This window comes from Nicotiana tomentosiformis, chromosome 8, assembly GCF_000390325.3.
Source record: "Nicotiana tomentosiformis chromosome 8, ASM39032v3, whole genome shotgun sequence".
Taxonomy (NCBI): Eukaryota; Viridiplantae; Streptophyta; class Magnoliopsida; order Solanales; family Solanaceae; genus Nicotiana; species Nicotiana tomentosiformis.
The window spans coordinates 89212262-89227099 of record NC_090819.1 but is presented as its reverse complement, the minus strand read 5'-3'; positions in this window follow the sequence as shown (position 1 = coordinate 89227099).

The following is a 14838-nucleotide window of genomic DNA, read 5'->3' as shown; positions in this document are numbered from 1 at the left end:
CTATAAGTATCTCACTCAATCAAATTCCATTTTTTGATACCAACTTATGATTTTCTATGTATTATAGCCATTTTTTGTAAGCCAAATTGAGACAAGAAAAGAATAATTTTCTTCACTTGTCTTCAAGAGAATTTGATTGACTGAGATACTTCTCCTCCATCAATTTTCTAATATTTGATGTTCGGCAAATTTCTTGACGGACCTATGAAAAATTGGTGCCTTATTCAATAGGTAAGTCCATAATATAGAGCAAAAAGAGTTAAAAAAAAATATTTAAAAAGTATTTAAAAAGATAAAAGTTGATAATTTAGAGGGTAAAATAGGTATTTTGCAACCAAAAGTTTAAGAAATCTTGTTAAGTGATATTCTCGGTGCTATACAAATAGTTAAGTGATTTTTCGTTTAGAAACAAAAGAAACATGACTTTACTAGATAATCCTGAATAGTTGAGTGACATTTGAGTAATTGACTCAAATTAGGATCAAACTAATATTTTATTTTTCTCCAACAAACACACTTTTCAATAAATAAGCCAAAAGCATTTTGATGTCTGTCACACATTAAAATAAGTCAAAAAGTATTTTTAAGCTACTTTTAACTCTAGAAAATTCTTCTAAAAACTTCGAACCTGGACGAGTTTTTTTTTTTTTTTTTTTTTTTTTTTTTTTGTGGCTAATACGGATATTTATTAAAAGTTAAGAAAGACAAGTAGTAGTTAAATCTCACAGAAGGTGGAGTGGTATTCAAGTATTTACTTCTTTTTACTTAACTTGATTTGGACAAGTGCTTCGCATAGGGGCTGCTCAACATATTCTCGTGGCTAAGACGAATTCAGACGCCCTTAAATTTATTTTTATAAAATTTATACACTAACAAAAAAAATTGTTTTCTAAACAACATTAATCGTTTAAGACAAAAAATAGCGAATTTAAAAAAAAAATGAAAGAAGAACATAGAGAATAAAGTGGTGGATTATCGAAATATGACAGTGTCAAAACTATTTACACCTTATGATCAATTTAAATGATAATTATAGTTCATTCTATTAAGTAGCACTAATTGGTGAATATCTAAAATAAATTATAAATAATCTAATATGTTGAATTACACTAAAAGAAAATCATTGCATGGATGTTTTTGTGTTCATGCAGTTTCAGAGAAGATTGTAACAGAAATTCAGTGTGTTGTCGATGTATATAACTTAATTCCTACATATAAAAAGGATAAAATTAAATTGAAGAGTGAAATAAATATACTAATTAATGAGTGAAGAAAATTATCATAATTTTTAAACTTATTGGTATAAAATAACCTCAATCAAAAACAAAAAAATTTACCGTAACATCTTTAGTAAATTATATAGTATATAATAATAATAATAATAATAATAATAATAATAATAATAATAATAAATAAATAAATAAATAAATAAATAAGCAAATAAAAAGATTTTAAAGTAAATTTCAGGCCTTCAAATTTTGGGGTCTAAGGCAACAACCTCACTAGCTTTAGAGCCGCCCCTCCTTAGCATTCATTATTACTCAACGTGTAGCAGAAATAAATTTTTATTACTTAAACTATCACGATCCGGAATTCCCGCCGTCGGGATCGTGATGACGCCTAACATTTCACTTGTTAGGCAAACCAACGTTAGAGAATTCATTAAACCAATTCTCATCCCATTCAGTAAATAACAGCAAATTAACTAAGGTAAAATATAATGAGTGCAGAATAATATAAAAACTGCATTAGTTACTACCACCCGGATCTGGAGTCACAATTCACGAGTATTCTAGAATTCACTACAAGTAATAGTCTGAGAAAAATATAATTGTTTGAATGAAAGAATTAGTAAAACAGAAAAGATAGACGGGGACTTCAAGTTCTGTGAACACCGACAGATCTACCTTAAGTCTCCGGATAGCGGGCCCAACACCTAAAATCTCGATCAACCCGAGCCGGTACCAAAATCTGCACAGAAAGTGCAGAGTGCAGTAACAGTACAATCGATCCCATATACTGGTAAGTGTCGATCCTAACCTCAACGAAAAAGTGATGAGGCTAAGGCAAGGCACCTACAAATCAATTTAACAGTGTATATGAAAATAACAGTAATGAAGAGCAAAAGAGGAAATATCGGGAGAGAAAAATATGCTGGGGGAAATACGAGATGAAGAACTACACCAGAATGGTAACTGGAACAGTCAATATACTATGAATTAACAAGAATAATGAGTATAGTAAAGGAAAACTGTACGACATCACCCTTCGTGCTTTTACTCTCAAACTCACCATAAAGTCAATAGAAATGGCACAACATTACCCTTCGTGCATTAACTCTCATATCATGGCACGACATCACCCTTCGTGCATTAACACTCACAATATGGCACGACATCACCCTTTGTGCATTAACACTCACAATATGGTACGGCATCACCCTTCGTGCATTAACACTCACAATATGGTACGACATCACCTTTCGTGCATTAACACTCACAATATGACACAACATTACCCTTCGTGCATTAACACTCTCCCTTACCATAATGCAATGAACAATTAACATCAGGGAGATATAATAACATGTACAAGCCTTACTTTAACATTTGGTTCCACAATATCAATCTCAACTTTGAAATAAATACTCAATTTTTACCAGGATATCCGTAAACATGATAAGGACGATAAATTTAACAACACTAGTCTAAACACGTAGCAATTAAGCATAGGAAAAGACATTATGGGAGAAACGAAAATAAAATCGGAAAAACAGGTAAATTGGCGGCGCATAGGTACTCATCACCTCACATATACGCCGCTCACATGAATTTCACATAGCAAATAATCTAAGATTCCTAATTCCATCATGTTAGGGTTATACACAACACTTACCTCGCTCCGAAGGCCACATTAACTCAATCACAACTTTTCCTCTAGAATTCACCTCCAAATCTTGATTCTTACTCCCTTTTCGATCTATGATTTCAAGGTCAAACTCTTGTAGAAGAAGAACCCATCTCATCAACCTAGCCTTAGAGTCCTTTTTACTCTTCAAATAACGAAGTGCCGCATGATCGGTGTGCACAATCACTTTGGTACCCATGAGGTACGGGCAGAACTTTTCCATAGCGAAGACAATGTCTAATAGCTCTTTCTCGGTCATCGTATAGTTGACTTGGACGTCGTTCATTGTTTTTCTTGCATAATAGACCGGATGAAATATCTTGTTGATTCTTTGCCCCAATACCGCTCATACCGCAACGTCGCTAGCATCGCATATGAGCTCAAATGGTAAGCTCCAATTGGGTGCGGTAATGATGGGAGTGGTAGTCAACCTATACTTGAGTAGCTCAAAAGCTTTCATGCAATCATCATTGAACACAAACTTGGCATCTTTTTCCAACAACTTGCACAAGGGGTTCACTACTTTTGAGAAATCCTTGATGAACCTACGGTAAAACCCCGCGTGACCAAGAAAGCTCCTCACTCCCTTGACGGAAGTCGGAGGAGGGAGTTTTGATATCACTACAATTTTTACTTTGTCCACTTCAATACCGTTCTTGGAGATCTTACGGCCGAGGACAATGCCCTCCTCGACCATACAGTGGCACTTCTCCCAATTAAGCACTAAGTTGGTCTCTTTATATCGAGCCAACACTTTATCAAGATTATCCAAGCATTCTTCAAATGAATCCCCCACAACACTGAAATCATCCATGAACACCTCGAGGAAGTCCTCCACCATATCCGTAAATATTGCCATCTGAAAAGTAGCTAGTGCATTACACAAACCAAATGACATCCTTGAGAACACAAATGTGCCATAAGGACAAGTGAAGGTGGTTTTCTCTTGGTCTTCAGGTGCAATGAGAATCTGGTTATATCCGGAATACCCATCCAAAAAGCAATAATAAGCACATCAGGCAAGTCTATCCAACATTTGGTCAAGAAATGGCAATGGAAAATGGTCTTTCCGAGTCACTTTGTTCAGCTTCCTATAATCCATGCATACCGTCCAACCGGTGACAGTTCTTGTGGGGATCAATTCATTTCTATCATCTGTGATCACAGTCATGCCCCCCTTCTTTGGGACATATTATACCGGCGAAGTCCATGAACTATCAAAAATGGGGTACACAACCCCTGCATCTAGCAACTTGATGATCTCTTTCTTGACTACCTCTTGCATGGCCTCGTTCAACCTCCTTTGATGTTCCACAAAGGGTTTGGCATTTTTCTCCAATATGATTTTGTGCATGCAAAAGGCGGGGCTTATACCACGAATATCCGCCATTGTCCAACCTATTTCCTTCTTCCTTCTTTGAAGCACCGCAAGGCTGGAATCTACTTGCACGTTAGTTAAGCACGAAGAGAGAATAATAGGTAATGTGGGACAAGGGCCTAAGAACTCATACCTGAGGTGTGAAGGCAAGGGCTTCAACTCCAATGTGGGTGGCTCCTCGATTGAGGGCTTTGTTGGTGGAGTCTTCCGGTTCTCAAGGTCCAAGGAAAGTTTTCGGGGTCCATATGTGTAGGATCACATTCCTTGCAAAGCATTTGCACATTCTACCAAGCCTTCCTTATCACCCTCATCATGATTCAACAACACAGCTTCCAAAGGGTTTTCCACATTTAATCATAGCACTTGTGTCATCAAAAATCACCTCAGTCACAAGATCCACAAACGAACATACGTCGTTGCTATTAGGCTGCCTCATTGACTTGCACACGTGGAACATAACTTTTTTATCACCCACCCGGAAGGTGAGCTCCCTAGCTTCCATATCAACTAAGGCCTTCCCTGTAGCTAGGAAAGGTCTCCCCAATATGATTGGCACCTCATAGTCAACCTCACAGTCGATTATCACAAAATATGCGGGAAGTATGAACTTGTCGACCCAAACTAGCACATCATCAATTATCCCCCCTCTTCATTGTTCGGTCCGCCATTTGCAACCTCATGGAAGTAGGTCTTGGTTGACCAATCCCCAATGTCTTGAATACAGAATATGGCATCAAATTAATGCTCGCTCCCAAATCACACAAGGCTTTGGTGAAATCGGCACTACCAATAGTGCATGGAATTGTAAAGGCACCAGGATCTTCTAGATTTGGAGCCATGGAATGCATAATGGCACTCACTTGATGTGTCATTTTGATCGTCTCACAGTTCATTGACCTCTTCTTTGTTACCAAGTCCTTTATGAACTTGGCATATCCCGGCATTTGTTCTGGAGCTTCAACCAAAGGCACATTTATGGACAAACTTTTCATCATATCAATGAATTTCTTGAATTGGTTCTCGTTGTTTTGCTTTGCGAGCCTTTGAGGATATGGTGGAGGAGGCCTTGGCAAAGGAGCCTTGGCTTTGGGCATTACCGGATCCGGTATGTCTATCACATGTTCCCTAGACGGGTTCACATCATCTTGTGTCTCCTCTACGTTTTCATCAATGTCTATCCTCACTTCATCGTTCGCATTCTCATAATTTCTTGGCTCATCCTCTTCTTTCACAACCACATCATCATTCATGATCTTTATTGGATTGGAGGTACTAGTAACTCCACCTCTACCACTTCTTGCAGTCACCGCCATAGCATGGCTCGTATTGTTTCCACCCTTCGGGTTTACTACCGTATCACTTGGTAGTGCCCCCTTAGGGTGAGTATTCAAGGCTTGAGAAATTTGACCCATTTGGACTTCCAAGTTGCGAATAGAAGTGTTGTGGGAGGCTATTTGGGCATTGGAGTCATCATTTCTTTCCATCATTTGATTGAACATACTTTATATCCGTCTCATCTCATTGTTGGAAGAACTTTGCCCTTGTGATGGATATGGAGGCGGGTTGTTGGGTTGTTGATACATCGGGGGCCTTTGAAAGCCCGACCCCCGGTTCCCTTGATTATTGTTGTTCCAACCCCCTTGGTTTCCATTGCCTCCCCAATTACTATTATTGTTGCCACCCCAATTGCCTTGGTTATTTCCTTGATTCCCCCAATTTTAATTGTTGTTCCCCAAATTGTTCGGATTGTTGTTGTTGCCACTATTCCAATTCCCTTGGCCTTGGTTGCCCCAATTTTGATTGTTTTCCTGTGATCTCCACTGTTGTTGATTTGGAGCATTGCTCCGTTGACCTTCGTAATTGTTCGCATATTGAACCTCTTCACTTTTATCGTCATAAGAGTCATCTTGGTTGTACCCACTACCACTTTGCTCAAATTGATCCTGATTGTGTTGAACTTGTTGACCTCTTTGTCTCCTCTTGTGAACCATTACATTCACTCCTTCCATGGCATTTACTTGCTTTGGCCCCTGAACCTGCTGAAGTTGTGCCTTGGCTAACGGATTCATGGTAGTTGTCAACTCTGCTATGGCTTGTCCGTGATCATGAAGTTCCTTGTGAAGGTGGATAACATTAGAGTCACCTTGAGGAACGTTGGCCCGACTTTGCCAAGCTGAAGAGGTGTCCGCCGTCTCATCTAATATTTCACATGCTTTTGAATATAGCGTGTTCATGAAGTTACCCCATGCGAGCTAATTCACCACACACTGGTTAGTTGTGTTGATACCCCTATAAAAGGTTTGCTGGATTATTGCTTCAGTCATATCATTGTTGGGGAATTCTTTGACCATTGTCCGGTACCGTTCCCAAAGCTCATATAGCGGTTCATTTGGCTCTTGTTTAAAAGCAAGGATTTCATCTCTCAATGTTGCCATATGTACCGGAGAAAAGAACTTTGCTATGAACTTCTCGTCCAACTCATCCCTAGTGGTGATGGAATGGTTGGGTAGCCTCTCAAGCTAATCCAAAGCCTTCCCTCTAAGTGATAAAGGGAAAAGCCTTAACCTCAAAGCGTCCTCAGATACATTCGTCTTCTTGCTCCCCCAGCATGTGTTTACAAAACCTTTGAGATGCTTATATGCGTTCTGATGTGAGCTCCGGTGAAGAAACCCATTTGTTCCAATAGAGTAAGTATGACATTAGTTATTTGAAAATTGCCCGCCCGAATCCGGGGCGGGACAATTGTACTTGCGTAGCCTTCATTGGGCAACACCCGGTGTGCTTCCCTTGGAGGAGGTGGGGGCAGGAGGGTTTGGAACGTTGTCATGAGGCGGGCGGCCTCTTCTTTGTACTTGAGGTTCAAGATGAACCTCATCCACTTCATTTTCATCTACCTCCTCCCCTTTAGGAATATGTCTGAAGGCCTCGTTAAGAGCCATTTGGTACCTAAAAGCAATGGACACACAAAAATTAGAAAAATGGAAGGAAAGAAAAACAAAACACACAAATAGTTAGATATATAGCTAAGACCGTCTAAATTCCCGGCAATGGTGCCAAAAATTGATCGGGTCCAAGCCTGCCCTACTATTGAGTAGCGAGGATGGTCGATGCAGTTTTACCCAACAAGGTCGGGATCGAATCCACATGGAGTTAATTGATTTGGAATTAGGTTTATATCTAAGTTTAGATGCGTGTTTTGTTCCTAATTATGCTTCCACACATTTTGTTTTTGATTCTACTTCTAATTCTATTCTATTGTATGCAATGATTAAAGATAAGTACAATATTTATAAAAAGGACTAGGGTAGTGACTTCCGCCTAGGTGAATATCTAACGGGTAGCAAGAATCTAGGGCAAGCCTGATTAATTTGGGGTCGTAATATAGCTATCACACCCAAGTACTCACTCTATACCTCTCGATAGTTTGAGTGATTTTGCCCAATTTGAATTTCTCAAGTCCAAATGGGTATTCATGCAAGTCACGTGATATTAGCTCAAGTCGGGTATTACTATCTCTAGGTTTAACCTTTTAATTGGGGCTATCAATTTCTTGAGTTCACCCCAATTCCTTGTTAGCCTAGTTTTCCTAGACTTAGTCCCTCTTTCTCAAGAAGAGACTAAGTCATAAAGGCATGAATCAGTATTTGCAATCACTAATTCTACAATTCTAGCAAGAACTAGGCAAAATATCACTAACCTATAAACATTCAAGCCCTAAAATTTAGTACCCATTAAATACCCACACTAGGTTTGGGTCACAACCCTAGCTATAGGTCTAGCTACTCATAGAAATCGAAGAAATCAAAGATGAAAAGAAGATAAAATTCATAATACTAGATTAAAAGATGCAAATCTAATGTTATAAGCTGAATCTAATACAAAATTGCCCAAAAGGGAAGTTCCAGTCATCACGTGCTCAGCAAATACACAACATCCTCTAAAAATGAAAAAAATTCTATTTATACTAAGCTGAAATTTTCGGACAAAAATACCCCTGCGAAGGTTACGCGGCCGCGTAATTTTGACCGCGGCCGCACTTTTGCTTTAGCGTCTGCGTAATTCTGATCGCGGCCGCACTCTTGATTTAGCGGCTGCGTAATTCTGATCGTGGTCCGCGTTCTTCACTTCTGGATCTAGATTGAGCATTATTTTGCGGACTGTGTAATTTCCATCACGATCGCGTAGGAGACTTCTGCGGCCGCATAATCCTGATGCGGACCGCACTTCTTGTTTTTGCTTAAAATATAAGCTCTCTGAACCTCAGCAACCGCGGTCCGCGTAATTCCAATCGCAGCCGCGTGGGTACTTTTGCGGCTGCACCTTTCTGACGCGGTCTGCATTCATGTTTTGGCCCAAAAATCCATCTCTCTGAATCTTCCTTTCGCGGACCTCAAAATAGTGCTCGCGACCACGTTGTAGCTTTCGCAGCCGCACAATATTTGTGCGGTCCGCGTTTCATATCTTTTGGCCCAATCTTGGTTTTTGTTCAATTTTTGACTCCTTTATGAGTTGATTATGACTCCTTTGGCTCATTTTGAACAATCCCTGCAAGCAAGCATATTACATTAGTTTCCGAGAATATCTTCATGCATTTTTGGCCCTAAACACAAGTAAAAGAGAGCAAATAATAGGTTAAAATTCCTACTTACCAAACACCTCCACTCAGTCACCTCCTTTTGGTCGTTCATCAAATAGGGAATGGACATCGTGGGCCCCCTCCCAGCCGGGCGAGGTAATGTACGATTTCTTTTGGTTTTAACTGACTATTTCTCTAATTTGGTAGAAGTAGGAGCGTTCGCCCAAATACAGGAACAGGAAGTAATCACCTTTATATGGAGAAACATCATCTGACGATTCGGCCTACCCAAGGAAATCAACTATGACAACGGACCCCAGTTCACAGGAAAGAAAATCGCCGAGTTTTTCTAGAAATGGCATATCAAGAGGATACTCCCAACCCCATATCACCCAGCAGGTAATGGGCAAGCAGAATCCTCCAACAAATCCATACTAAACATCATGAAGAAAAATCTCGAATACGCCAAGGGATAGTAGCCAGAAATACTACCAGAAGTGTTATGGGCCTACCGAACAACTCCGAAGACGGGCACAGGAGAGACGCCCTACTCTTTGGTCTATGGGATCGAGGTAGTAATATCGGTCGAGGTTAGAGAACCCAACCTAGGATACTCCTACAAAAGCGGCATGAGTAACGATGAGGGTAGAAGGCAGGAACTCGACGAAATCGACGAACGAAGAGATATTGAGTACATAAGAATGGTCGCCTAAAAACAATAAGCAGAACATTATTACAACAAGAAAGAAAAGGTCCGGCCGCTTAAAGTCGGGGACTACGTACTGAAAGCCAAAACTCAAGCGAGCAAAGACCCCCAGGAAGGCAAGCTAGGAACAAACTGGGATGGTCCGTGCAAAATCACAGCCAAAGCGAACAAGGGTTCATTCCAACTAGAGACAATGAAAGGAAAGCAGCTACCAAACAACTGGAACATCCGCCACCTCAAATACTTCAACTTCTAAGAGAAAAAGTGTCCTCCAAGGCGTACTCTTTTTTCCTCACTTGAGTTTTGTCCCATTTGGGTTTTCTAAAGGAGGTTTTTAACGAGCCGGCAAAGGGAACACTTTGGGTCGAAGTACGCGAGGGTAGGACCGTTGTTACTATTTCATTGTTCGACTTCTCAATACTCTCTAAGTCAAACAATGAAGGGACTAGGTAGACTAGGACTGGGACTGGAATACCAACCAATACCTAAAATTTGTAATTTTCTCCAAGTATGTAATCAAAGCAATAATGTCAAAGCAATAAGAAACTTACGTTTATCAGCACACCTTTTTTGTGTTAAGGTTATGTTCGACCTCGCTCGAATAAATACCTACCGGCCCTCAACCGAGATTCAATGAAAGGTTATGTTCGACCCCGCTCGAACAAACACCTACATTCCCTCAACCGTAATTCAATGAAAGTTTATGTTCGACTAAACTCGAACAAACACCTACCGGCCCTCGGCCACGATTCAATGAAAGGTTATGTTCGACCCCGCTCAAAAAAATACCTACCGGCCCTCGATCACAATTTAATGAAAGGTTATATTTGACTAAGCTCAAACAAACACACACCGGACCTCGGCTGCGATTTAATGAAAGGTTATGTTTGACTAAGCTCGAACAAACACCTACCAGCCCTGGTCGCAATTTAACAAAAGGTTATGTTCGACTAAGCTCGAACAAACACCTACCGGCCCTCGACCTCAATTTAATAAACGGTTATTTCAACTAAGCTCGAACAAATATCTACCGGCCCTCGGCCATATCTCAATAAAGAAATGCACGTGACCTATGAATATTCGGCTCAAAGGCCACGGCCAGCTAAAATACAATAACAATAAGAAGGACAAAAGCGAAACGAGCAAACAATAGAAGCGAAAAACATACAAGTACAGAAAATAAACCACAGTAAGGGAAAAAGATGCAAGGAAAAACCTTGATATTTCATACTTAAACTATTTTAAAAAGTTTCGCGAAGACGCCGGCAAAAATACACAAAAAAGAATCAAAAAGAAAACTATTGGTCGCCGCCATCACGACCTTCAGTTCCCTCGTGAACTTGATCCTCAATGGCGTCGTCGCCCTGACCATCGATATCCTCACCATCTCGACCCCCCTCACCATCGCCACCTTCGCCCTCAGGATAAGAGGTATTGTACTAGGCGTTCTCCTCAAGCCGGTCTACACCCTCGTCCCCCTCCTCTCCATCGGCCTCAGGCCTAGCGGAATTATATCCACAAGCGACTCGAGCCTCACGGGCCTTAACACGAACATCTTCGAAGGCAGCCTCAGAAACATATCCCGCCGCATACAAATCTCGAAAGAGATTTAACTGGGCCTCGGCATGAATCCATTCCTCATATAACTCCCGAGGAACATTGGAAAAATTTGAAGTATGGGAAGAAGACGGGTGTGCAAGTAGTTGGGCCTCCTCGGCCTCCAAAGCGGCCACTTGATCATGAAGAACAGAGTTATCTTTCACGAGCTCTCCGATCCTCTCCTCGAGTCGATCTTCTTTAGCTCTCGTCATGGACTAATCATTCTCCCGCTCGGCTCAAAGAGTCCTATTCGCTAACTCAAGCATTTACGACTTCCTCCGAGCATCTAAACGAGAGAACTCCGCCTTTTAAAGTTCCCTTTGCTTCTCGGTGATCTCACCATTGAGGGCCTCCAGCTGAAGTCGCACTCTTCTAACTGCCCCCACAGCTCGACCACTTGAGCTTGAAGGTCATTGCATTGGGCCTCCACGCCCCTGCTGACCTCAATCTCCTCTTCCCTACTCCTCAATGTCCCCTCAAGGATGCTACATTTCTCGTTGGCCTTCACCAGCTCATCGTCCTTCTCTTTTAACTCATCCCTATGGGCGTGTATATCGCTGCCCTCACAAAATCGCTTGTGGAGTTCTCGGTACTTGCCACGATACTCAAAGTACTTGTCTTTCAATTTTACAAATATTTCTTTACGCCTCTTCTCCCTCTGGGCGCTCTCTATCTCCAAAATCACCGTCTGCGATCACAAAAAGGAAAGAGAAGAAAGAAGTCAGAACCAAAAATGCCCGGGAAAAAAAGAGAGGCCAAAGCACAAACACTAACCTTAAGAGCAAGGCTGGCAATGCTCCTCGACAAAGCACCATCATCTATCTCTTTAAAGGTCTTACCCTCTATCTCGGAACAGAGAGGGCCGAGGGCAGGTACTACGTCTTCGGTGTTCTTTAGCAGGTCACGATCCATGGGGATCTTGATGGTCCTCATAGATCCCTCCAACCTTATCTCAAGCTGGGTAAGCCCTTCCTCCATCATCCTTAAGTCGCCCGCATCAACGTCCGAACCTGACTCATCGCCCTCCTCAGTGATGCCTTTCCCATCTCATTGGTCGGAACAGAGTTATCTGTAGCTGTTAGGAAGGTCGATGCCTCCTCTCGCCGCGATGTGTCAAGGACATCAGTAGTCATTCCTTCAGTCTCCGTCACCGCAGAAGGAAGAGACATATCCACGTCAGTTCCCACCAACCTCGGAACTCGGCTCAATATCATCTCCCACAAGAATGGTTTCCGTCTCACACAGTGAAAAGTCACCTTCCGTCTCATCAACGGCCCGGGTGACTCCATCACCGACATCCACGGACCTCCTCTTTCGAGGCAGGAGATCTCCATCACTAAGCAAAGGTTCGTCGTCCTCATCGTCAAAGTGGGAACAAATTCGGACGCAGCAACAGAGAGAACTGGAGTAACGGTAGGATTAGCCGCGGTCGAAACAGGGCAGAAACTGAGGACGCAGTAGCCTTCCTCTTCCAGAACGAGGGCACAGGAGCTGTTGACCTCCTCGAAGACCCCCTGGCCGAAGATAAGAAAAGACATGAAAAAGGAAAATCAGCAAAGGAAAACAAAAAAAGGAGTTAAAACACTGATGGTAATAAAGAAATTACCAGTCAAAGGGAGAGCGGGCCCGAACTTCTTGAAAAAACATGGTCATTCACTAATCCCTATGATGTGAGGGAGGAGCCGCTCGACCCAGTCGGAAATACGAGCGTCCAAAGGAGGAGGCGAGGTCTTGGCTGCAAAAGAAGAAGGCGAGAAGTCAAAATTACGGACCGAACACGAGAAAGAGACCAAAGTACATATGAGTATAGTTTCAAGCCCCGGAAAAGCCGTCGACATTGGCTACAACGTCCTCGATCTTGACGTAAAAGAAGTTGAACCATAATTGACTGCTGGACTTGTCGTCCATCTTCACCACCAGGCATTTGCCCCCTCGGTGGCAAAGGTTCAGCATTGTCCCCCAATAAAATCTACGAGCAAATAGATGGATTAAATGACGCAATATCAATTCGACCCCGGCTAGCTCAGCAAATTTGGTGAGCATCTTTATGGCTTTATAGATGTACGGAGCGAGCTGAGCAGGGCAAATGTCATAGTGATGACAGAATTCCTCCACCAGCGAAAGGATGGGGAAATAATAGCCAGCTTGGAAGGGGTAGGCATAGAGGGCGCAATATCCAGGAAGATGGACCTGTATCGTATCCTACTCGGCCGAGATCAACTCGATATGACTGGGAAGGCCGAATTTAGCCTTAAGCTCCACCAATTCCTTCACCTTCATCACTGACCAAAAGGCTCCAGGTTCGGCCTCTGGTAATTTGGTGAAATCTGATCTGGAATCGGGGTTGCGTGGGATTATCTCCTCCACCATCGGGAAAGCTCCATCCTTGACGGTGCCAGGAATGCTCTCCTCATGGTAAGGGAACACCACCGCCAAGGGAGCAACACGACTCCCCTCACCAGCCTCAGAAGGTACGTTTGATATGATTTAATATAGGGAAGAAGAGTATCAAACAAAGGGGAGTGAAAAACAATGCAAATCACTGGAATAGAGAAAAAAAGTTCGGAGAAGAAGAAGAGCAAGAGAAAGGTATGGGGTTTCAAAACAATAGAAAATTTAAACTTCAAAATTGTGTCCAAATACCTCTATTTATAAAGGTCACGGTACCGAAATCAAAAATGGCTCATCATTATTGGCACCGGAATCAAAGTGGCAGGTCTAATCAAAGGTCACACGCGAAACAAAGTGACGTATCGGGAATATGTGTCATAATGACGCATGACATCATCACGTCATCCTAACTCATGGACAGCATAGCTCCAGCAAATCACTCGGGAAAATCGAAGCATTTGAAATGTGCGGCCCACAGAGGGCCATGCTGCTTCTTTGTCGCAACCACCACGACTTGCGTAGCTCGACCAAAAATAGCATGATCCACTCATCGAACCCGCCCGCGAAGCCGACCTCAATAAGCGGAGGGACAAACTGTATGAGTCAAAATCTATCTTTAGAATATTTAAGAAAAGATAATATTGGGGGAAACATTCCCAGGTCATCGTTTGTCGAATGATCTAAGAAGCGGCGAAATCTGTGGTCAAAGAGTTAACAAGGGCTGAAGTCGAGGAGTCAACAAAGATCAAGGCCGAGGTTGAATACTCTTGACATAGTTATAGCGGCTAGTTTCAAGATGGAACATTAAAGAGAATATTCTAGTGGATAGTCTATGTACTTGTACTATTTGGATTTTTTTAGGAATATGTTCTCTATAAATAGAAAGAGACTCAATGATAGAAAATATATGATATCCATTTGTAAAAATATACTTTGACTTTAGAGAGAAATCGGATTTCATTGCAAGCATACAAACATCACCTTTTCATTAAGATTCTTATCTACACGCTTCTACTTGATCCGAGAATAACTCAGATATTCAAAGGATTGTCCATCATTCATCATTGTCATAAAGAACATTCACTGATTCCTTCCTTTCTTGGGTGACTCATTCATTCTATTTACTTAAATATCATTTATTGCTATTCATTAATATTTAGTGATACATTATTGCCTTTGATTTCTCGAATACTGATTGTATGCTGCCGCTATTATCAAGATATACCTACGTAGTATTTATTGCACTTTTGAGAACTCCTGGGATATTATTGTTAGCTAAGA